Below are 25454 nucleotides of genomic sequence, written 5' to 3'. Positions count from 1 at the left end.
ATTCGATAAAATTAACAACTTTCGAGTGTAGTTTGGAAATCCTTTGTCCCCGGAATTAACTAAGGGTGGTTTTGGTAAATACATGGCCTCGGGGGCTGATGTAAACGGTATTAGTATGGTTGGGGCTTTAGGTCCATCAAACCATATTAGAAAGCCTCGTAGGATAAACGAGTCGATTCGGTACCGTTAGTAATTATTGTTCGTAATCCGATAGGCTTTTGACTTGTGGGAGTACTTAAGGGTCCTCTAGCCCGTTGTGATTGTGTGCCTCGTGTTAGGTGAGTTCATGATGCCCCTTTTTACTCTTTTCAAGTTTTGGGCTAGCATACACACCGTATTACAATCTTACCCGATTTTACTCGTTTAAACTCTTTGGATGGTATTACATAGCCTTATTTGTATTTGTGGACTTATGAAACTATGTGTGAATTAGATTCTATGCCTTAGGATATTTGAGACTCGTTTATGGTCATATATTCCTTAAGGTTATATATATTAGGCTCAAGGATATAGGCTTACTCGTATCATAGCATGTCTTGAGATGATATTTATGTATGTATACGCATGTGTTACTTTATGACAATAGTCTTACTTTTAGTATGGTATATTTTCGAATGATGTGTGTGTGTGTGTATATATATATACGTATGTTTATACATGCGTTATTTTATGGCCAATTATTGGTGATGTTAATTAGTCGTTATCGACTAAGGATGTTTGCGTATGCCTACTTTATGTTTGCATACGTTGGATGGAATGTTACGTGTTTGGGTTGTACGTGCTCGACCCTGATGTTATTACTCGGATGTTACGTGTTTGGGTTGTATGTGTGCTCGACCCTGATGTTATTACTCGGATGTTACGTGTTTGGGTTGTACGTGTTCTCGACCCTGATGTTATTACTTGAATGATAAGCATAGGGATATAATTATATAGATATATAAGTATGACTACTTATGGTTCATTATGGCCTAACTGTTGATATCCGTATTATATTTTAAACACTTGGAATGATTTATATAGATGTCAATATTTTAAACACTTGGAATGATTTATATAGATGTCAATATTTTAAACATTTGGAATGATTTATATAGATGTCAATATTTAAAACTTGAATTCACTCAGCTCAAGCTGACTTTGTGTGTTTGTTAGTGTGAGTTTCAGGTTAAGAGGAGGATGCTTACCGCTTGGACGTGCTCGAGACTACTCGGTCGGTTGAAGGCATAGCTAGTCGGGAAAATTTAATAATGAAGACTGTTTATTTTTAAGTTATTACTTAACACATTTAAATTTGGTTTTGGGCATATTTCCCGGTTTTTGGGAGCTTGTTTTAGTGCTTGTGAATTTCCGCTGATTTTATACTCTGAACTAGTTTTTAAAATGAAATGGGTTGCCTTGAGTTTAAAAGAAAATTTTGTTAAGTTTTGGGAATCTTGGCACTTATTATTCCGCTGTTATTTACTCTGAATCGGTTTTAAATAAAATGAAATTTTTCTTGGTTTTAAATTTTTATAAGTTTCTTGTATGATTACCAACTATAGGATTCCCGGATTCGGGATCTTACAGTTTGAATAATATTTCTTCACGTTTAAGAAACATAAAGTTTTATATACAAGGGTTATGGTCAACTTGATATGTCTTGTTGAAGAAGGAGCATAAACAAAAGATGTTTTTTCACGAAAAAAAAAGTAGCATATAAGTGATAAATAAACAAAAGAACTAAAGGTCCAAATGTTTTATAAAAGCAAATGATCCATCAAGGTTAAAGCTATACAAAACAAACTAAGGTGGCGTTTGGTAGGCAGGAATGAGAGAGGAATGGAATGAGTCATTGCGAAAGAATGAAAAAAATAGGTGTTTGGTTGGTCAATGGAATGGAATCAATGATTACACAAGGAATCTCATTCCATAAAATCCATTCCTTTCCACCCCCTTCTTTTTTTTCATTTCATTCCCCTTTCACCTTACTCTCTAGATAACACTACCTGATAATCACCACCACCGCCACCACTTGACAACCACCGTCACCGCTGCCACCACCACCATCACTTTCTTCACTACAACGGTCACCGCCATACCACCACATCCACCATCACTATCGTTGCCTGGCCACCATCATCGCTTCCGCCACCGTCGCCGGCGCCACCGTCGCCAATGTAATTTTTTATTTTTGTAGTTTTTTAGTTTTGAGATATGAATATTTTTATCATTTCTATTTTATTCATACGCTTTTTATTATTTTTCTACCAAACGATATAAAATAATAATTCTGTTCCTATAGGTTAACCAAACATGACAAAATAACAGTAATGAGTCATTTCATTCCCTTGGTCATTCTTCCTCTATGACGGGTTGGGCCCAAGTTATACCCGCGCGGGAAATGTTCTTTTGTATATTGGTAGTTTGCAAGTAATCGAACACTTATGTTTTTGGTGAAAGGTTTCGAGTTGAGCTTGAATTTATAAAGTTATTCATAATTTCATAACTTCCTTCGCCATGACGGGTCGGGTCACAAGATACCGTAGGGAGTAATTAAGTATATAAAATATTTTAGTTTCAACGTGTTCATCAGCATGTGTCACTGACGTATTTTACAAACTATTTTACCGGTAACCAAGAATAGGAAATAAAGAATGGAGGGGATAACCATTAGATGATCTGATGGCTCTGATGTTTTAATATTGTAAAATATGTAAATTATGGTTTTCATGTAAAACACCTTTTGTACAAAACAAGCACCTAGGCTCGTAGTGCCAAGTGTGACAGGTTGGTATCAGAGCCATCGATCTTAGAAAATTAGGTATTTGAACATACCTAAGCTTTGATCAGAGATAAGTTTATTATATTTACAGGGATAAGATATGTTGGTATTCTTTCCTATCCCGGCCTCCTCAATCTAATCTTGATAGATGCCATCAAATCCTTATGTCAAATATTTTGGCCACAGACATAAAACAATCGTACGCTCAAATCCCAATCCTCTGAAGATGTCAGACAATAGTAATAGTTACTTTACCAATTTCTTCAACTGCGAGCATATCATCAAGAGGGTTTTAGACGAACCAGTGTATTTCCCCGAACGGAGAAAATGTCAATAAAGTGTGACATTAGCAACCAAACCAGGTGTACCTTAGCTATTACGTAACGAGTAAACGATTAACAGAACGATACTGATTATGACTCAGATATATTGGGAGCCATCTATAAGTGATACATGTATAATAGTAACTAACATATCGAATTATAGCATGGGTATGTAGAAAACCAGTTAAACAGAAAGATTTCCGGTTAACAATATGTTATGATATTAAACGCAATCACTAGTACAAAAACAAGCATGTATCATTCGTCAAGCCGAAAAAGACTTATGAAATACTTATTTGAGATGTTTAAAGCAACTTATGAAATTATTTTGGATTTTTACAACAAGATAGTATGTTTTCTTTAATTTACAAAATTAAGCCGAAAAACGCTCGTTTTTGCATTGTTTACCGCATCCGAACCAGTTTTCTTCCCAAAAATCGAACCCGAACTTAAAATGGACTCAGGAATTATTGTACGTGTATGCAAAACGAGGAAAAAGAAGGAAAAAAGGGGCTTAGGGCCCCTCATTTCCGATCAAAATAGGGGTGGCCCCCACCATTGTTTTCCTTCCTTATTAAGGCATCCCAAACCCCCATGTGTTCAAAATATCTCACATACTCATCTACTCCAGCCTCCCACTTCAAACTTTTAGCCAAAACTCAAGGTAAAACCAAGATTTTAAGTGTTTGAAACATGCTTTAAATCAAAAGATTAAGGCTTGATTAAGGAAAATGATGTTTTGCCATGGAAAACCCTTCAAAATGAAACAAAAACTGTTTTGATGCTAAAAATGTGTATTAACCTGTATCATAAACTTTTTTGATGAAAAACACGGATTAGAATGTTTAAATCGCGTTTTTACGAATTAAAAACTCGATTTAGAACCCTAATCGAAACCATATGTTATAAGACTTGATTATTGATGTTACACAATTTGTTTTGTTGTACATGATCTTTAGATATGCTATAGCTAGCCAAGAACCCGGAAACACAAGAAAAAGGATTAACCGAGTGAGAAACAGAAAGGTATTAACCGAAAAGCTCGTTTAGGGGCTGTTTAGGTCTAGACTGTGACATGCATAGTTTTAGACCATGAAAATTTGAAGGGACATAAGTTGCTATATGAATGAGTCCCTGTTCAAATTTAATAATTTTGATAAAATGAGAATATTTGGTGGATTTGTTACTATTTATTGAGGTTTTAGTATGAAAAATAGAAAACTAGCTAGGAAAATTCTGAAATTTTGTGAAGAACTCAGGTAAACTATTATAAAGTCACATAAATTTTGGGGTCAGTTAGAGGACCCTAGCTATAGTTTATGAATTCTCGTTTAATCGAATTTTAAGGATCGTTTATTGCTTAAAAAGGTATTTTAGCTAAATAGTTTGATTCTGAAAATTTTACAGGGATTTTATGAAGTTATTTTGACCACTCAGAAAAATAATCAGAATTTTCTAGTATTGTTTGGTATAAATGGACGATTTATCGATTAAAAATAATGTTTAAAATGAATTTTCATAAATAAATAAATAAGTTAATATTATTTTAAAATATTTTTATAAAAATCTACACTTATAATTAGCAAGTGTATAAATTTTGTAATTTAAACATGTTCGTATAAAAAAGTATGCTAATTTGAAAGTTAAACAAATATAAATTCTGATAAAATCGACCACGTTCTGATTAACGAACCTGCTGGAATATCAAAACAACAAGAGTGGTCAAATGTCATAATTTTGGATAAATTTAGTAAAACCAACCCTTTTGAAAGGAATTCGGACAATTCGGGTGAAATGTGCGCGTTTTCCTCAACCCAATTTTTATAAAACGGAAACGAGCCCCGTAGCAAATCCGGATACATGAACCTTAATTTCTTTTTATAGTATGAATCATTTTATCAAACAACACGTTTACTCAAGTTTGTATGATTTTACCAGTTTTTAAACGCTTAAACAAACAACTTTGCTTGACACGCAAAAGAATAAAACTGAGCACTTTTGTAATTTAATTCAAAGTTTCACACGCCTCTACTCTGTTAAGTTATTTATTATATAATAAATATTTCTTTTTCTCCTTTTTAACAGTAATATATATTATCTTCAAATGTTCTGTTTTCTTGACGATATTATTTTATATTTCCCTTAATAAGGAGTTGATCGAACTTGTCACGCACTCACGCGTCACGAAGCGTCGAAGGATAAAAAAACCTCGTTGACCTTGAATACCAAAAGTTAGATAGAATCCAAATTTTGTATTTATTAGAATTAATATTGAAATTCCTCTAAAAATATAGTCACGTAAGCAATAAATTTTCATTTTTAAATACTCATCAAAATCGTTTTTATTTTATATTACTTCATATTTATTTTATTTTATAAACTTTTATTATCCTTCCAAATCTATATGATACTTCGATAGTCATTATTATTATTATTATTATTATTATTATTATTATTACCGTATGATAATTAAGGACTTTGGTGCCGTTAATTATTGGGCCACTTGGCAGCACTGAATTAATCCTTGGTATTTTGTTTTTTTTTCGTTTTTAGTTACGATATCGTAACGAACATAACGGAGGCCAACCTAACACAAATTTTGTGTTTTTTATTTTTTGTAATTCTGGTAAGGTAGCGAACATGACGAAGACTGACCGAATTCGTCAATCGACCGTCAATTTTGCGTTTCTTTGTTTATTTCAATTATGGTGCGGTAACGAACGTGAAGGAAACCAACTTAATTCGTGTAGACTCACAACCTCAATGCTAAGGACCAACAACGATTGGGTTTTACCAACGTCTGAGTTTACCGACTGACCCAACTCATTGATCCACCTCGATTGGTATACATATCTTTTTTAGTTCTTTTTGCTCCTTTACCGTAACGGGCGTAATCGTAACCTATCGAATTCATGTCGACTTACTCACTCAACACTTGGGTTTTATCATTGTCCGGATTTTAACAACCTGCCCCGCACAACGCGTCGGGTAAAACAATAGTTGCATTATAATTGTGTTGTGCTCCCTCGTCACATCGAACACGAATCAATCTAGGTGTGTACTGTATTGACATAATCCTAATATTTTTTACTAAGTTTGAAATTTTATAGTGTTGTGGAAGTTATGGGTAGTTTTTAAATAAGTTTTGAATCTTGTTTGGCAGCTGATATGAGGTTTATCGCGTCATGCATTGTCGGTGCATACATATAACTTACTTAGTGTTGGGTCTATTTGTATTAAAGCAACAACAATTTAGTCATGGAGAAGGCCGGATCAAGAGAAAGAAGACGAAGACGAAGATTAAGATTTTGATGTTTTTGTTAGTGTTGTAGTCAGCAACATTATCTATGTTGGCTTTTAATAAAAGCATCCTTAGATAATGTCGCATATTCTTATGTTTGTGCTTCGTAAGACACCAGGTAAGACTACTTAGTGCTGTCGATAGTCTAACAGCGACACTATTCAGCAATTATAAATAGTGTTTCATTTTATCTTATTTGGTTAGCGGTTTGAATAGTTTCGTAATGAAGTGGTCTCGGTTTGGTGTTAGAACATTTTGTAATAGATCTTAGCAAGGAATTATTGTAAACATCTTTTGCTTATTGAATATGAAATATGGCTGATTAGTTTATTGGGTTTTAACTCTTTTCATCTTTTTCTCCTTTTTGGATCCAGAATACTAAACAATTGGTATTTGTCTGATCTGAGTTTGTTAGAATCAAGCTTACAGTTGGTCTAGGAGATAAGGTCATGGAGTAGCAAAATACCTTGTACACTGGTCCAAAACCCCCCTCTCCAAGTTTGTTTTTCATTGAAAAGTTATTGGTAGCTTTAAGTAATGCAGACAAGCCAAACTGTAGTAGCTCAAGATCTTCATCACCACTTTTATTTTCTGGATTACATGTTCAACTTCATTAAAAAGAATTTTGCTAACTAATGTAACGATAAAATATGGGAAAAATTCCCAAAATAGTCCTTTTTAGAGAGAGAATTCCCAAAATAGCCATTTTTTCTTCAAAATCTTTTACAATTTGGACTAGCCAGACGCTTTGGGAAAAGGGAATAATAAAGAGGGACCAGGCCAAATTTTAAAAGAAAATCAGGTAGGAGACGAGATTTGAAAAAATAATGAAGATAAAGTCCAAATTATATTATAATCTTGGAGCAAAATTTCAAATTTTTTTAAATCTTTTTTATTTAAAAACCGTCTTTAGTGACTGCCTTTCCCGTCCATATTTTCAAATTCTTGGAAAAAGAGATTTTGAAATCTCGTCTTGAGAGACGAGATTCTACCACCACCACTACTGCCACCACCCACCACCACCATCCACCTCTGCCACCACCATCCGTCACCACTGAAGAAACGTGGATCGGCTCACTGGTAGACGATCTACTTTCCTCGGGTGTGATTATGCTATTTCACCGATGGTTTCTCTTGGATCTGGGTTCTTCCACCTACAAAATGAACAGCACCGTAAACTTACCCCTCAGAAAGGGACAGAGGGGTCCTCTTTGGGGTAACCCTCCGGTGTGAGAATAAGTATTTGTGGGAGAAGATAATAATATGTGAGAGTAAGGAATTTGGAGTGTATTGCTTAATAGCTGAATACTCTGTAATTGTATGTTATCAGATGATATTGGATCCTCTGAGTATGATATGATCCGTTTTCCTTGTGGAGTTGATGCTGTATTTATAGTGCTAGGGTTTCCAATGATTGGGCTCAGACCCAATTAGGGCTTTGTTGGCCTCTTCCAGTAGCTTTGCGCCACGTGTCCTTTGGGACACCTGGTGCTTTTTCATTGGTTATAATCACGTGGTGGCACATAGGCTTTGCTGAGTTGTCCACCTTTCATTGGTGGCTGTCAACATCAGCATATTCTTATTCCTTAAAAAGATACCTTCTGGAAGGTTGTCTGACGTGCACAATCAAGGTTGCCCTAATCCTGATTTGGATAAGGACGAGGTTGATTATGTGCATGTGTGATATGCGCCAATCCTGAGGATGCGCGAGGTCTTCTCTTTATTCTCACGCGCAGATGTTTCATGCGCAGATGTGATATGCACGAGCATGTGATATGCGCCGCGCGCTGATGCGCCACGCGCATATGTGATATGCGTGAGCATATGTGATGCGTGAGCATATGTGATGCCTGGGCATCTGTGATGCCTGGGCATATGATGCCTGAGCATGTGTGGTGCCTGGGCATATGATGCCTGAGCATGTGATGCATGAGCATATGTGATATGCGTGAGCATATGTGATATGCGCCATGCGCATAGGTTTTGGCTTTGTGCCTTCATAATGTCTTGATTTCAATCCTCTTGTCTATATCTTGTGGGTTGACCCGCCTTGCTCGGTGTTGAGGCGGGTACATACCTCTTCAAGCCCCCCCAGTCTAATGTGTGTCTTGTCTCGCGCGAGCGAGGCAAGATAGATATTAGACTTAACAGTTTGCTCTTTTAGTAGGGGTTTGTCTTTTTCCTCTTATTACCCATCGTTGCGCGAAATTCTATCCTTTTTGTTGCAAACGAATCGTCCCTGTACGTGGTTGGTTGTTGCTGACGTGGGTCAGTGATGGAGACGTGTCAGACCTTTCGTGTGCTCGAGGTGCTACAGTTGCCTTTCGTGTCCCCTCACATGCTGTCAGGGACACGTGTCGCGCTCGCGTTGGTCCGTTCCTGCGAGTGGTGGCGCGTGAACTCTGGCAGCAGCTGTAAAGTTTTTTTTTTTTTTTTTTTCGTGTCCCCTCACACAGTGTCCGGGACACGTGTCGCGCTCGCGTTGGCTTACACCTGCGAGTGGGGGCGCGTGAAGTCCGATCAGCACCAATTTTTCTCTCTCCTTGGCCTATAAAAGCCAGCCCTTAGAGTTTTTTTATCCTTCATCTTCTTGTTTATTCTTCTGAGCTATTTTCTTTCTTTCTTTCTATTCCGATTACGTGTCTTCTGCTTCCAGGTCTCTGTTCTTCAGATCATCCTTTGTCCGTTTTACAGTTGTATGTCTGATAGCTCAGACAACACAATCTCCCCCATCCATTGCCGTAGAAAATCGTTAGTAATGTCTACATTGAAGAAGACCGGCAAGGGGAAGAAGGCTGCTGAGGCCTCATCGGAGGAGGTAGGGAGGACCAAGGCCGTGAAGAGGTGGAATGAAATCCCCTGCAAACTGAGACAGGCCGATCTTGACAGCCTCATCGCCTCTCTGGGTTTTCTCCCTGTGTTTGGCTGCATGTTGCCTGGGGCCGGGCAAATGGCGGCGGACCCGCCTGCCGGCTATATATCCTTGTATTGCCATTTTTTCACCCACTGCAACCTTCGTCTCCCGATGACAAGGTTTGTGGGTTCGCTGCTTAGGTTCTATGGGATTCATATATCCCAAGTCCATCCGTTTGGACTCGTGCGCATGACTCACTTTGAGTTCATGTGCAAATCTCAGCGCGAGGAGCCCACCCCTCGGCGCTTTCAGTTTTTTTACAAGCCCAAGATCCAAGACTCTTGGTTCTCTTTTATTCCTCGCAGTCAGAAGGTGAAGTGCTCCACTGTTTCATTCAAGAGCCTTCATGACTGGTCTGAGAGGTTTTTTTACATCAGGGCTGGTGTGATCCCCATCCGTATGACCATGCGCGCGATCTCTTCTGCGCCTGCGGATGTGGGTGTCGTCAAGAACCCAACTGGCGCCTGGGTGAAAAAGTTGACTGCTGAACCCAACCGTCCTTTGGGACACCTGGTGCTTTTTCATTGGTTATAAGCACGTGGTGGCACATAGGCTTTGCTGAGTTGTCCACCTTTCATTGGTGGCTGTCAACATTAGCATATTCTTATTCCTTAAAAAGATACCTTCTGGAAGGTTGTCTGACGTGCACAATCAAGGTTGCCCTAATCCTGATTTGGATAAGGACGAGGTTGATTATGTGCATGTGTGATATGCGCCAATCCTGAGGATGCGCGAGGTCTTCTCTTTATTCTCACGCGCAGATGTTTCATGCGCAGATGTGATATGCACGAGCATGTGATATGCGCCGCGCGCTGATGCGCCACGCGCATATGTGATATGCGTGAGCATATGTGATGCGTGAGCATATGTGATGCGTGAGCATATGAGCCACCGATGTGGGGGCGCGTGAAGTCCGATCAGCACCAATTTTTCTCTCTCCTTGGCCTATAAAAGCCAGCCTTAGAGTTTTTTTATCCTTCATCTTCTTGTTTATTCTTCTGAGCTATTTTCTTTCTTTCTTTCTATTCCGATTACGTGTCTTCTGCTTCCAGGTCTCTGTTCTTCAGATCATCCTTTGTCCGTTTTACAGTTGTATGTCTGATAGCTCAGACAACACAATCTCCCCCATCCATTGCCGTAGAAAATCGTTAGTAATGTCTACATTGAAGAAGACCGGCAAGGGGAAGAAGGCTGCTGAGGCCTCATCGGAGGAGGTAGGGAGGACCAAGGCCGTGAAGAGGTGGAATGAAATCCCCTGCAAACTGAGGCAGGCCGATCTTGACAGCCTCATCGCCTCTCAGGGTTTTCTCCCTGTGTTTGGCTGCATGTTGCCTGGGGCCGGGCAAACGGCGGCGGACCCGCCTGCCGGCTATATATCCTTGTATTGCCATTTTTTCACCCACTGCAACCTTCGTCTCCCGATGACAAGGTTTGTGGGTGCGCTGCTTAGGTTCTATGGGATTCATATATCCCAAGTCCATCCGTTTGGACTCGTGCGCATGACTCACTTTGAGTTCATGTGCAAATCTCAGCGCGAGGAGCCCACCCCTCGGCGCTTTCAGTTTTTTTACAAGCCCAAGATCCAAGACTCTTGGTTCTCTTTTATTCCTCGCAGTCAGAAGGTGAAGTGCTCCACTGTTTCATTCAAGAGCCTTCATGACTGGTCTGAGAGGTTTTTTTACATCAGGGCTGGTGTGATCCCCATCCGTATGACCATGCGCGCGATCTCTTCTGCGCCTGCGGATGTGGGTGTCGTCAAGAACCCAACTGGCGCCTGGGTGAAAAAGTTGACTGCTGAACCATCCCCCGCCAAGAAAATTTGTGAGGAGGCGCTGGTGGGTGTGGGTATGAGCAGGAGGTGGGCTGACAGCGCGACTGAGCCCGTGATCCAAGTTGACGGCTTGTGTAAGTTGATCTCATTGCATTACTTCTGCGCGAATACTTATCTTTTTGCTGATATGATTTGATTTGTTTTGTGCAGTCAGCAAGGAGTATGTCCACGCCGCCTATGATGAGCATATGGAGGGTGGCTCCGTCGCGCTGGGCGCTGGGGAGGTTGGCTTCCCCGATCGCTTTGATGACATGTTCATCCCTGTTGATCTGGGATTTGTCTTTGACAGCGATGCGCCTGGTAAGCCTTTGTACTTATGCATTTTCCTTTATAATACCAAATTTTGCTAACACTTCTGTTGCGTGTATTGTAGATGCGCTCGAAAACTACGAGCTGGAGCTCGCGGAAGAGGAGGAGGAAGAGGAGGCGCCCCAACTAAAGCGTAAAGCTAAGGGGAAAACTGGCGCAGGGGCCAGTAAGAAACAGAAGAAAAATGATGCCCCTGTTGTTCAGGAACCTCCTACTCAGGCGAAGGGACCTGAGAAAACCCAGGTGTTTACCACCAAGTTTTCCTTGTCCTCCCTGCCTCAAAAAGTGGGCAGACCTCCTGTCCACCTGAGGTATGGTGGCGCTACCTCCTCCCTTCGCGCGGCGGAAAAGGGAAGCGGTGTTGCGCCTTCTACAGGTATACTTTGCTTATCCTTTACTGTTCTTTGAGCGCGATTCTGATAGAATTACTGATGAATCTTTGCTCACTCAAATGTTTGTAGAGCCGGCGACAGCGCAACAAGATGCCGAGGCTGCGCCGGAGGTCGCTTCGAAGTCCCCTGTTTTACCCACGAAAAAGGGTAGAATGGACTTCATGGCGATGTTTGTGTCGCGAACGGAGTTGCGCCAAGGTACGTATTGTGCTTGTATTTTCTGAGTTTTTTCTTTTAGACCAAGTCATGAAGCATCTCTTTTTGTTAATTTTTTCATAGAGGTCGTTGCTGGCGTACAAGCTGCTGGCGGCACTCCTGGCGCCGGTGCCAGCGCCGCTGGTTCTGCTCCTGCTCCTGCTAGTGCTGAATCTCCCCTCATTGGGATTACAAAGGAGCAGGAGGCCGTTTTGCGCGCCGACCTGGCGGCGTTCGAGACCTTCCTCACCTCCTCCTGCGCACAGCCCTCCTCGCGAGACCGATTTTGGCTCTAGGTCGCAGGAGAAAAGGCCTGTTTCCGAGGAGGATGAGGAGTTTGAAGTTGAAGACTCCGACCGCGGTCGCGCCAGTCCTGCAGCGCCACGAGGCTTCGCGGCGGAGCCTTCTCGTGAGGCTGGCGCTGACTTTTCTGCTTCATCCCCGCAGGTATAGGTTCTTTTTTTTTTGCTCCGCTGCGCGGACTTCCATCTTAATGTTTTGATGACTTAGATAATTACTTTGTTTTTGCAGGAAGCCGATCACATTTACCGCCCGAGATGGAATATTACTGAAGACAGCACATTTCAGTCAATGGGTGTGTGTGCGGAATTCTGGGCTCATGCTGTGCCTCCATCTGAAAGGAGGTTCCAGGAGGACCGCGCTCGCGACGACTTGCTCAACGATCATATGTTTGCTGGGTCAGCCTTCTTTGCTGCCTCCCAAGAGCTTCGCTATGATTACGTAAAAGTACGTGATGCTCTTGCGGAAGCCAAGCAAGAGGCTAAGGTGTCTGCTTGGCATCTTTCTGATGCTCGAGAGAGAGCTGAGAAGCTCCAAGCAGAGCTCAGTGAGAACAGAGCAAGTGCCAACAGCGCCTTCGTGAAGCGCGGGCATGAGCTTCAGGCTGCGCGGGAGAAGCTACAAGCGGCGGAGGCGGAGGCGGCCAAGTACTCGCGCAGAGCGCGCGACTTGGAGCTGGAGGCGGAGGCGCGTGACCAAGCTCTTGTCCAGTCTATAACTGAAAAATCATCACTGGAGAGTGAGGTTGCGCGCCTGAAGAAGGATCTGGCGGCCGCGCAGGCCGATAAAGATGAAGCCTTGGCGACGGCAGCGTCTAGCCAGGAAGCACTTGATGTTGCGCGGGCGGAGAAGGAAGAAACCTTGGCGGCAGCAGCGTCCGACAAAGAGGAGCTGAAACAGACTAAGGAAACTGTTGAGTTATTAAACTCTCAGATTCCTGCCCTCGAGACGTCTGTTGCTTCCCTCGCGCAGGATCGCCACTGGCTAATCTCACAGGGCATGACTCGTTGCGCTTACGCGATGAAATACTCAGACGAGTTCCAGGCCCTTGTGATGGATTGCAACGCTGCCGCGCGCTTGGTTGGTCGAGCTGAAGGGTTTACGGATGGCTATGAATATGGCATGTTGAAGAAGAACCCATCCGAGTACCCTTATCAGAGCGACGCTGCCTGCGCGGACATGGCCGCGATGGGGGAGAAGTATTTGAATACTCCCATTCCCATCCTTGCACAGGTATTTTAACCTTAATGAGATAACCTTGACTTATTTTCCAAGTCTTTTTGTACTCATATTTTTCCTTATGATTTACAGATTTCCGCGCTTGCTGACCAGCCCGATCTCGGCGCGCTAAAGAAATTACTTGACGAGTGCGAGGGGGCTGGCGGCGGCGATGATGGCGCGGGGAATGCTGGCGTTGCTAGCGGCTCTGGCGTGGCCAAAGGATCCGCTCCTGACACTGTCGTGATAGAAGAATCCATTCAAGACGAAGAACTTGACTATGGTCAGTTTGGAGATGAGGAGCGGGCTGCGCCAGATGCTGAGGGCGATGATGTAAACTTGTAAATTTCAATGCCTTTGAATGAAATTTTGTTTTTCCCTTCTTCGCATCTTGCGCATTCCCCATTCATCTCTTTATATTGCATGTTTGCTTGTTTAATATAAGATATGCTTGCACGTTGAAATAAGAACAAGGTTGTAAGGAAATTATTATACTTAATCCTTGTCATATTGTAAGTGATTTTGCCATATCTTGATTATGTTGACACGCGCCTTGGCGTTTTCATTATTCCTCTTTTGCGCGACGTTATTGCGCATGGAATTATGATTTTTTTAGCCTTTACGTGTCAATATGTGTTGCTCAGATATCCATTACAATTGCATGCGCGACCGCGACCTGAGACCTTAACAACTATGTTTTGGCATTTGTTTTGCCTTAGTTGTGTTTAGGTATTTTTATGGTCTGGCTGCGCAGTATGTAGGATGGATGTTGTGAGTGATTTGAGCTAAGGCTCACATTATTGGGCTAAGGCCCTGACGTTTTAGAGTTAAGACTCGTTAACGCGTTTGAGCTTGAAGCTCGCGCATGTATGTTTTACTTCGTTTTATTTCGTTTTGATGTCAATACAATGTTGTCATATTGCTCAAAATTAATAAAGGGAAGTGTGAAACATGTATGCAAAAGGTAATAGAATTGGGCTAAGGCCCTGACGTTTTAGAGTTAAGACTCGTTAACGCGTTTGAGCTTGAAGCTCGCGCATGTATGTTTTACTTCGTTTTATTTCGTTTTGATGTCAATACGATGTTGTCATATTGCTCAAAATTAATAAAGGGAAGTGTGAAACATGTATGCAAAGGGTAATAGAATCCACATTAAGAGAAGATAGCGCGTATCATTATTCATAATGGCTTAAAAAGCCTTGATTACAAACTTGACATTTTTACATGAAACATTTTCTAAGCTGTGCCGCGTTCCATGCGCGCGGGATCCTCTTTCCATTCAAATCTTTTAAAGCGTATGCGCCTTTTCCCAATTCTTCCGAGACTTGATAAGGTCCCTCCCAATTGGGGGACATTTTTCTCGGGGGTATCGCGCGGCTAGCTTCATTGTTTCGAAGGACAAAATCATTTTTCTTGAAGTGGCATTCTTTCACACGCTGGTTGTAGTATTTTTCCAGTTTTTTCTTGTATTTGGCTTCATTGATGATAGCCGCCTCTCTGCGCCCTTCAAGTAAGTTGAGATCCAACCTTCTTTCGCGCTCGTTATCAATCTTGCTCATCATGAGCACTCTATGGGATGGGCATCCAATTTCTGCTGGAATCATTGCCTCCGTTCCATAGGTTAGGCTGAACGGGGATTCGCCATTGCTGGTTTTGCTTAATGTCCTGTGTGCCCACAGGACATTAGGTAGCTCTTCGACCCAAGAATGGGATTTGTAGGTTCCTGGACGGATCGTACACGGGATGTCTCTAACAACGCAGGTGCGGAATCCCTGCGTAGGTAGATACGAGTGTAGAGTATGTAGAGATCGAACACACAAGCAATAAACCAACCACGTTATATTGATAACAAACACGTGACCCGAGGTCACCGTTACAGACTATGACACGTAACTCGGTTACTGAAAACTGAAACGAAAACCCTAAAACCAACTCGCTAAACTGTTTCGTCTGAAACAGTATATAAACACGACAACTTCGCCACAGGCGAAGTTGTCAATAACTTCGCTGATTCAACAAGTTCGCCATAGCGAACTTGTTGACAACTTCGCGCATTACAAAACAAACATAAACAAAACATAATTACATTACAGACTCGATTACAAATGCTAGACTATGAACTACTGACATACATGTACCAACAGACTCCCCCTTGGCAGTAGCTTCATATCTTGATCTTCAAATCTTGAGTCTTGTAATCTTTACCTCTACGCGTGCGCCCCTTCTCTCACACATACCGACACTACCCTTTGATATTTCCTAGCTTGATCCTTCCAAGCAGGAATGTAGAAGATCTTCTTCTCGTTGAGCACTTTCAAATCATCCTTCGATAGATTAACAAGATGCATCGGGTCGTACACCCGAAGTACTTCTTGTTCATCCTCATCTTCCATTACCGCCTCAGCTGTCTCACAATCCACGTACCACCATTTTAAATCTTTTAGGACGTTCTTGGGCATAACTTTCATCGGTACTTCTTTCAAATGACGGACTGGTTTATACTTCATTACCATCCAAGGTTTGCCGTCAGCCCTCATTCCACGATCTTTGTCTTCTATCAACTTTCCTTTTTGAGGCTTTAGGAGTTCAAACTTTTTGTCTTTAATGGCTTCTTTCCAGACGATCTTCCCAATGATTCTTGCCATATCATCATTACTTCTATTGATCAGCCCCAATCTCGCTAAATCTCTCACCTCACATTCTGGTAAGGAATTCAGAGATCTCAACAATCTCTTAAAGTACTGAATGCCGTCGTACCGTTTGATCACAAATAGTTTCAGCTCTTTGTCGTACAACCAGCATATGATTCCTTTCTTTGACTCTGCATAGCCCTTTATATTATAAGTCTTTCTGAACATCGTTGGCACTGCAGGCTTCTTGGTTTTAACAAACCACTGAGCACAGCCTTCTTTCCAGTTCGGCTGCTCCTCCCATACTGTATCTTCTATCACACTCTCATCCCCCAATTCTGATCTCTCAACAGCTGGAATCTCATGGTCCACTGACTCATCTACAATCTCACCTTCTTCTAATACATCTTCCACATTAATCTGTTCTCCAATCCTCTCAATCTCATCCATAGGCAACACGTCATCATCATCCATCAACTCATCGTCCTCCTCCTCATCCAACTCCTTCAACGCATCAATAACGTCTTCAACATCAGCGTCGTCATCCACAACTACAACATCATCACCAGCTGCATTTGTAGACTCCCCCTCAGTTGTGGAAGCTCCAAGAGCCTGAGAGGTTCTTGGCAGCTCACCACCTGCACCTGAAGGTGCATTGGGATCATCGTCATGATCTTCTCGTCTTTTCGTTCTCAACTCATCGCCCCTACACGTCTTCTCCCCCTGAGATGCCAAGTAATCCTTGAAGGCATCTATTATTCGTCCATGTTCTACCAGGAGGGCAGCTTGTAGTCGATTGGATTCCACTAGGCGGTCAATAGTCTTTGACTGTTCAGCAACAATCCGCTCTAGCGAAAGAATCCTCTCGGTATCTGAAGTAGGCAATGGAGTTGGTGGAACATCAGCAAAAGTGACCGCAGGTGGTACACTTGGTAACCCTGCAGTAGAGGTGATTGTCGACTCCACAAACCGTGCAACTACCACCGGTGGATTAAGCGGTTGAGGTGGTAGGGACACAATTGTTGGTGCCGACGTCTCGATCGCTGAAACCTGTGCAGTAGTAGGAATAAGAGACATACCAGATAAGGCAGGTGGAGCAAAACGTACTAGTCTTGAAGATTCTCCAGCTCCCGAACCTATCCCTCTCTGTTCTCTTCTTGAGCGTCTTAGCACAATCTGTACTGCCTCCTCTTCATCCACTTCATCCTCATCCTCCCCCACAGTTCTCGGCCTCTTTCCCGTAGTCCGTTCACGAGACACCATAAGTCTTCTTGCCTCAGCAAACGTCTCGTCTAGATCAGAGTCAGCTACCAAAGTAGCTGCTCTGGTAACATCCATAAACTGAGGACCCGAGACATCCATATCAAACAAACCATGTCCACTAAAAGCAGCATCTAGATCAACGTTTTCAGCAGTGGACACAGCCTGAGATATAGTAGCTGGCACAGCAGCAGAAGATACAACAGGCGCAGCTGATACAGCATGAGGTGCTGCCGCCTGATGTGGTTGCGGATCCTTGAACTCGTCCCCTCCTGCAGGAACATACTCCGGGTTAATGAGATACCCGAAAAGTGGAGTATGCCTGGGACGCCGCTCAGGGTTGCTTCGAGTGCTCGACGTTCTGCACTGAGCAAAGATACGTTTTGTTACGCACTCAACGTATCTGATAGGGCGTCTTTGCGGTACAGACGGAGCGACATGATTGATAATCATTTGTAGGAACCGAGGATACATAATAAAACGCTCGCGCGCCGTCGCCCGTCTCTGACGATCAATCTCGTAAAAGATTAGCTGACTAAACGAATATCTGCGGTTGTAAGTCAGCGCAATCATAGCCGATTGCATCGTCGCATCCATCCCATCTGTTCCTGCCTTTCTGCCGGACATGCATACTATCAACACATGCATCAAAAAGCGCCATTGATCCAGCAGAAAGCCTTTCCTCCTCTGCGAGTCCCCCAGCGGACCCGAATAACCCATCCTTAAGTAAGCTCCGTCACGGAAAGGAGCTACGAATTCCGTTGGGTCGTCTCTCGTTTCATCACCGAACTGCAGAGCCAACCGTATGTCTTCCGAGGAAAACTGTATGTCTTGACCATTGACAGTTGCTCGCATCACTGGAGGCTCAGGTCTGCAATCATAATACACCGTCTGCCAGAAATCTTGAATGTTGGGCAGAGATATGGGTAGTGTATTAGTGATCGCGTGAAAAACTCGTGATCGTTGGAGAAATGTGATAATCTCCCTATAGTCTTCAACGCCTCGTGCGTCTGGATCCAAAGTGATGTATTGGTTATGAGCTGGGAAGAATTGTCGTTGCTCATCACCATCATCACCTCCAGCACCTCCAACAGCAGCCATATCTGCACAAAACAAATCAAGTTAGAGACCATAAAACCATCTCACAAGTTCGCTGTGTACCATATGCGAAGTTGTGATGTACAGGCGAATTTAAAGGTGAGGCGAAGTTGGGAACAACTTCGCTTCATCTGTAAGTTCGTCTATAAACTTATAAAAAATTTGAAATAGGCGAAGTTGTGTTCAAGACGAAGTTATGGATAACTTCGCCATAGGCGAAATTAAGCTTCAAGCGAAGTTGTGGATAACTTCGCTGAAGGCGAACTTAAGCCACTGGCGAAGTTGAGAATAACTTCGCGTAAACCTTAACTTCGCCTGAATCTGAAACGGCGACTGTTCAGATTCAAACAAGTGTTATCCGACGTTTCGGACCGATTTAATGATCCATCAATGAAGAACGGCATGGATTAATGATATTGAAACGTGAAGGACGTCCATGAACACGTAACACAAAGGTGAAAAACTTGGTTTCGAAGGTTCGACGACCCGAGGTCTCGAACCGGGTAAAACTATAGAGAATGAGTATGTTTGTGAAAGATATTGACTATACATACCGTCAATGAGTACTAGAAACTGAAATCAAGGATCGAAATCGAAGATAACAAGATCGCGGATAATCTGTATTTGATATTATGTTCGCCGGAAAGTTTTCAATATATGTTACTGTTCCCGTTAGAAAGTCCTTATATAGGGCTGAGTTGGTTCAGGCGAAGTTACGCTTAACTTCGCCAAGGCGAAGTTAAGCACAACTTCGCTGAATTCAACAACTTCGCCCGTAATTTTCAAAATCAGCCCTTTAAGTTTGAATAATCCTGAATTTAACCTTAGAAATTACCAAAAAGAGTTAAACAAATATGATCAAGACCCAGTAACCAACAATAAAATAATATAACTACAAAAACTAAAAAAAAACTTAGAAAAATTTTAACGAAATAAGGGATCAAATTTCAGTCTAGTCAGGGACCACTACGTTTTAGAAAAGATCCTAACAGGAATCATACTAACGATGTGACTGTCACTTAGATCCGTCTTTGGCTGTATTATGACATAGAGACACAGGTTGCAAGCATGTAAATAACGTAAATGGTTTTCATCGTTTCTGTGATACGGATTAAGGTTCAGTTAAGCTCAAAAATTTAAGTTGGCAACATCTCAGAGATAATGATGTCTTCTATCTATTCTCAAAGCGTATTTGGCTATACCCAAGTCACCCCGAATTGACTTCGACCCATAATGTCTGATTAACTTGTATATACTCGTTGACTGCTTCCCGTTCTCTTCTTACTCCAGACCTGAGAAGTCTTGATTGTTACTATGTCTCATAAGTACTAAAAATATACATGTTTTTTTTTTTTTTTTTTTTTTTTTTTTTTTTTTTTAACCAAACATTCTTATTGACTTCGGAGTATTAAACTACTGCAAGTCCCGAATCTGGATCACTGCAGTGTCTTGAAATGCTTTCTTCACGGGAATCAGATCACTCAGGGGCTCGTGTATGACTGGGTAGTCGCTTTTCTGCCTATCATTCGGAAAGATATGTGTGAAGACATTCAAAACTCTTAAGGAGTTTCCACGTAAATTCGAGTAGTTTAAGTTAGTATCACAAACACTTTTACGCACCATAAAAATTACCACGACATACAATGACTGTTCTAAAGCCTTTTAAGCCTAATAACTTCACTAGTTAAGCACACACGATTAGTATATATATCATTTTCCAAGGTTGGATCAATTTTCTGTTAAACACAGCATAGAACTTCATACGAAGTAACAGACTTGAAAATTAATTTCATTTCCCTTAAAAAAAACTTTAAATTCAATCGCCCCAATCACGTCAAAGTCGTCAGGTAAACGGCTATCCTGAAGATCCAATGGATCAACTGGACCGACCACATACAAGTATGTGTCCTTCTTACTAAGTATGACCGACTAATTTTCAGCAACTGAAAGAACACACGTCATAGCTGCACCGGTCACTTTCAGTCTTCCGGTTAATGGCTATCCTCATTCTCTAAGTTGAAACGAGGACCAAAACATATCCTAGGATATGTCCATCAAACTGAGGTAACCGACTCATTTTAAGCAAAAATGACCCATGTTTTTTTTTTTTTTTTTTTTTTTTTTTTTTTTTTTTTGAAAATCAAAGACATGGTTACTCGGGATTGATCATCCCGTTTAGCTAAATTAGGTTTTGAAATCTAGATTTATCAAACGCTTTTGTAAACAAGTCAGCAAAATTTTCAAGTGTATCAACTTTTTCGATCTTGATCAGTTTCTTCTCAGCACAATCCCGTATGAAGTGATGACGAATGTCAATATGTTTAGTTTTACTGTGCTTCACGGGATTGTTAATTACTGAGATGGCGGCAGTGTTATCAATTAAAATAGGAGTAAGTAAGAAATTCAGACCATAGTCGCGCAATTGTTGCTGAATCCACAAAACCTGAGAGCAGCAGTTGGATGCTGCCATGTATTCAGCTTCGCATGTTGAAATTGCAACTGATGTCTGTTTCTTGCACTGCCAGGAAACTAATCTTCCTCCAAGAAACTGACAGCCTCCTGTTGTTGACTTCCGACTCTGATTACAGCCACCATAATCAGAATCTGTATACGCCACCAGTTCAACGTCTCCCCCCTTTGGGTACCACAACCCTAGTTTCGGCTTGCCCTTAAGATACCGCAAAATCCTCTTCACACCTTTCATGTGAGATTCCTTTGGGTTTGCCTGAAAACGAGCACAAAGACAAACAGAAAACATTATATCGGGCCTAGAAGCAGTTAAATACATTAATGAACCTATTATCGCCCGATACAGAGTAGGGTCCACATCTGCGTCACCATCTGATTCAGCGCCCAATTTGTGATTGACGCAGATTGGGGTGTCATATGGAGAACTGTCCTCCATCTTGAATCTCTTCAGCACATCATGAACATACTTTGTTTGATGAATGAACATCCCATCCTTCTTCTGATCAACCTGCAATCCTAGAAAGAAGGTTAGTTCACCCATAGCACTCATCTCGAATCGTTTCTTCATGACAGCCTCAAAATCCTGACACATGGATACTCTTGATGCAGCAAAAATGATATCATCCACGTAGACTTGAACCAGTAAGAAGTCACATCCTTCTCTCTTCACAAACAGCGTACTGTCAATCAATCCCCTTTCAAAACCATTTTCCAGCAAGTAGTCCGATAACGTTGAATACCAGGCACGAGGTGCCTGATGTAACCCATATAACGCCTTGCTCAACCTGTATACGTGATCCGGAAAGTCTGGGTCAGGAAAACCCGGAGGTTGTTCAACAAACACAACCTCATCAACTTTCCCGTTAAGAAACGCGCTCTTCACATCTAACTGAAACACCTTCATCTTTTTAGATGCAGCAAACGCCAAAAACAATCGAATCGCTTCTAACCGGGCAACAGGAGCGAAAACCTCATTGTAGTCAATACCCTCTTGTTGATTAAAACCTTTAACAACCAGCCTCGCCTTATTTCTCACGATAATCCCCTTTTCATCCCTCTTACACTTGAACACCCATTTCGTGCCTATAGCATGCACATTTCTTGGTTTTTCAACCAAGGTCCAAACTTCCATTTTCTCGAACTGAGCCAATTCTTCTTGCATGGCTTCGACCCACGAGCTGTCCTTTAAAGCCATTTGATAATTCTTTGGTTCAATTTGGCTTATAAAGCAGGAGTACAAACATTCATTCATTATACCCGTTTCTTTTATGCTTGTATAAACACAGGTGTGCTCATTCAAGCTACTTCTGGTTTGTACACTCGAGGACACATCACCTATAACGTTCTCCAAAGGGTGATCTTTGTGAATTCTCGTGGTCGGAACAGCACCGACATGTAAATTGTCTTCCAAGTTCGAAGAGATCTCGTCTATGGTTGTTTCTGGCTGAGAGTGAAAAGGATTAATAAACTCATCTTCAGTTGAGGCCGCAGGGGTATCGATAGGATTTGATGTGGAAGGCTGAGATTTTTCTGTCATCTGATGTTGCACTACCTCCTCTTCCTCATCAAAAATCATCTTCGTCACTGCTCTTTCGTCTTCTTCAGAAATTTCCAAAGTAGGTACGTTAAACGACTTAAAAAGTTTAACATAGTCAAACAGCTCAGCAGGTCCATTGCTTGGTTTTGGCGGTTGGTAACTAGTAATGTCGGTGTTACAAACCACCTCCACCTTGCAAGTTGTCGTATTGAAGACCCGTCTGTTGGGAGTCCCAACAACATAACCGACTAGGATTCCCTCATCGGCTACTTCACCAAATTTCGAGTTAGTCTTCAAAATCGAACAAGGAGACCCAAAAGGTTCAAGACCGCACAAGTTGGGCTTCCTTCCGTGCATAAGCTCGTAACAAGTTTTTCCAAGTCTCTTAACGGTTAACACCCGATTCAGAACATAGCAGGCTGTAGCAACTGCTTCAGCCCAGAACATCACAGGAAGCTTTGAGTCTGCCAGCATAGTTCTGGCTCCTTCAATCAACGTTCGGTTCTTCCTTTCAGCTACTCCGTTCTGTTGTGGAGTATACGGAGCGCTGTATTGATGCTCAATACCCTTCTGAAGACAAAAGATTTCCATCTCAAAGTTCTTGAACTCTGTCCCATTGTCGCTTCTGATGAATTTAACTGATTTACTCATGACGTTCTCGACTTTTGTAATCAGATTCTTCACCATCTGAGTCGTCTCGTCTTTCGTTTTCAGAAAATATACCCACGAGTATCGCGAGTAATCATCAGTTATCACCAAGCAGTAAGAAGTACCACCTAGACTTTGTACATTCACCGGACCGAAGAGATCCATATGAAGTAGTTCTAGAGTACCAGCAATTGAGTTGATCGTCTTGGTGAGATGGCTTTTCTTGTGTTGTTTTCCCTTCTTGCACGCTATGCATTTATCTTCAAAGTTAAAACTCTTTAAGGGAACGCCCATCACAAGCCCATTTTTGACAATGAAGTTCATCTTACGAAGATGAATATGTCCCATTCTCCTGTGCCATAATTCTGATTCTGATTCGCTTGCCTTTGTCATTAAACAGGATTCTCCGGTGGCCATTTCAGTAGACCTCATATCCATCACGTATGTATTCGTTTCACGTGGAGCTTTCATTACTATCCATTCTTCTGGTATATGAAAACCAGGCTTCAATACAATCGCTTCATTCTTAGTGAAATGGACAGTGTATTCTTTATCACAGATCTGCGACACACTCAGCAGATTGTGCTTTAATTCCTCCACAAAATTTACGTTTTCAAGTGTCATTCTCCCATTCGACACAGTTCCTCTACCGGTAATCCTTCCTCCGCTTTCACCAGCAAAACTAACTCTAGCTCCCTGAACAGGTTTTAAGTCTTGCAACAAGTGTCTGTTGCCTGTCATGTGCCTGGAACAGCCGCTATCTACAATCCAAAGATTGTTTGCAACCCTGTTCAACTGTTCCTGCACAATAAAACAAAGAGTTAGAATCTTGGGACCCAAGACCAATTGGTCTTGGATCGATACGTCCCGTACCCTGGCTTTCTTAAGTTAGCATCAGGATAATTTCTGTAAGTCCTGTTAGGGAATCTCCCTGCAGATTGTGTGTAATGCCTTCCAAACCTTTGAGAATTGAAGGTGTTATATCTTGAGGTTTGGTTGTAAAAATGAGGTTGGTTTTTATGAAAACTTGAATTCGTTATATTTTGGCATTTTTTAAAGTTTTCATTTTTAGCAGGAACAAAATGATGCTTATTCTCATTTTTATTTGTCTTTACATCTCTAAATCTCGGTTTCAAAGGGCAATCTGCAACTAGATGTCCTAACTTGTTACATCTAAAGCAACATCTACTCTCCATTTTCTTGTCAAATGTTGGTTTGGATGTAGAGGCAGCGTTACCAGCCGTTCGTCTCACATAAGGTGGGACGTACGGATTGAGTGGAGAACTCTTTTTAGAAACTTCATTTTTATCTCCATCGGTGGGTAACCCTACCTTCTCTTTTGTCTGATCAGATTCAGACAACTTATCCGAATCCGATGAGACTGGACTCAAAACAGAAATATTCACATTAGAAACTTTCGAACTTGTTTCTCCACAGCTAACACTTGGTTTTACACTTGTAATCTTGATTGGAGTTGTCTGAGGAACTTCGAAATCGACAGATTTCTGAACACTCGGATTATAAGTATAGTTGTGGTTAAAGGGTGGTGGAACTTCATTATATCCGATTCCTCCCCTCTTTGCAGAGGTACCTGGATCACTCACGAGGTGATCAAGGATGGCCGAGGAATTCCTGAACTGCTCAAGTTTGCGGTTCAGTTCCACCACCTTTACCTGGTGGTCAGCAATCTGTTTATCTCGATCAGCAATCACTTTAGTTTTTTCCTCCAAAACTTCATAACTAAGATCAATTATTTCAATTTTCTCAGCAAGTTTAATTTTTAAGCTTTGAACGTCTTTTTCACATGCTTTTATTTTAATTTTATAACTCGTTTCTCTTGCTTTCGTAAAATGGTGATCTTCTTTAATAGTTTTAAAGTCAGCATCTAAATGGACATACTGATCAGTTATTGTTTTAAGTTGCTCAGACAAATTCTCACAACTAGTACAAATAGTTTTAGGACTTACCTCGGAGCGATTATCTTTGTCATTTGCCATGAAAGCGGTTTCTTCTTCATTTGCTTTCTCAATTTCTTCAACCTTCTTACATTCTTCAGCTTCAGACTCAGCCATGTTTGCTTGCTCACCAGAACCACTTGAGCGTTGATTCCAGTTGTACTCTCCTGCCTCTCTGGTCAACATGGCATTTATCTCTCTTTTAACTCCTGAGTGTTGTGTAGGTCGACCTTGTCCTCGTTCAACCCTCTCATTTCTGCATTCCTTGGCAAAGTGCCCGTACTGTTGACAATTATAGCACCTTACTTTG

At 41.7% G+C, this 25454-nt stretch overlaps 1 pseudogene across 1 annotated transcript in view; it reads right to left on the bottom strand.

Moving 5' to 3' along the window:
* LOC143544308 (G-type lectin S-receptor-like serine/threonine-protein kinase At4g27290) overlaps positions 1-25454 on the bottom strand; it is a 42495-nt pseudogene that overhangs the window by 6565 nt on the left and 10476 nt on the right. Inside the window, exon 3 of the transcript XR_013137231.1 lies at positions 6855-6979. The product of XR_013137231.1 is annotated as a G-type lectin S-receptor-like serine/threonine-protein kinase At4g27290 (transcript). The remainder of the gene's footprint in view (positions 1-6854; positions 6980-25454) is intronic.

The sequence above is a fragment of the Bidens hawaiensis genome, unplaced genomic scaffold (assembly GCF_021521415.1).
Source record: "Bidens hawaiensis isolate Kalapana, Puna unplaced genomic scaffold, B.hawaiensis_p1.1 tig00013519_1, whole genome shotgun sequence".
In the NCBI taxonomy this organism is placed as follows: Eukaryota; Viridiplantae; Streptophyta; class Magnoliopsida; order Asterales; family Asteraceae; genus Bidens; species Bidens hawaiensis.
Note: the sequence above shows the minus strand (reverse complement) of the source record. Positions and strands in the feature narration are given on the sequence as shown.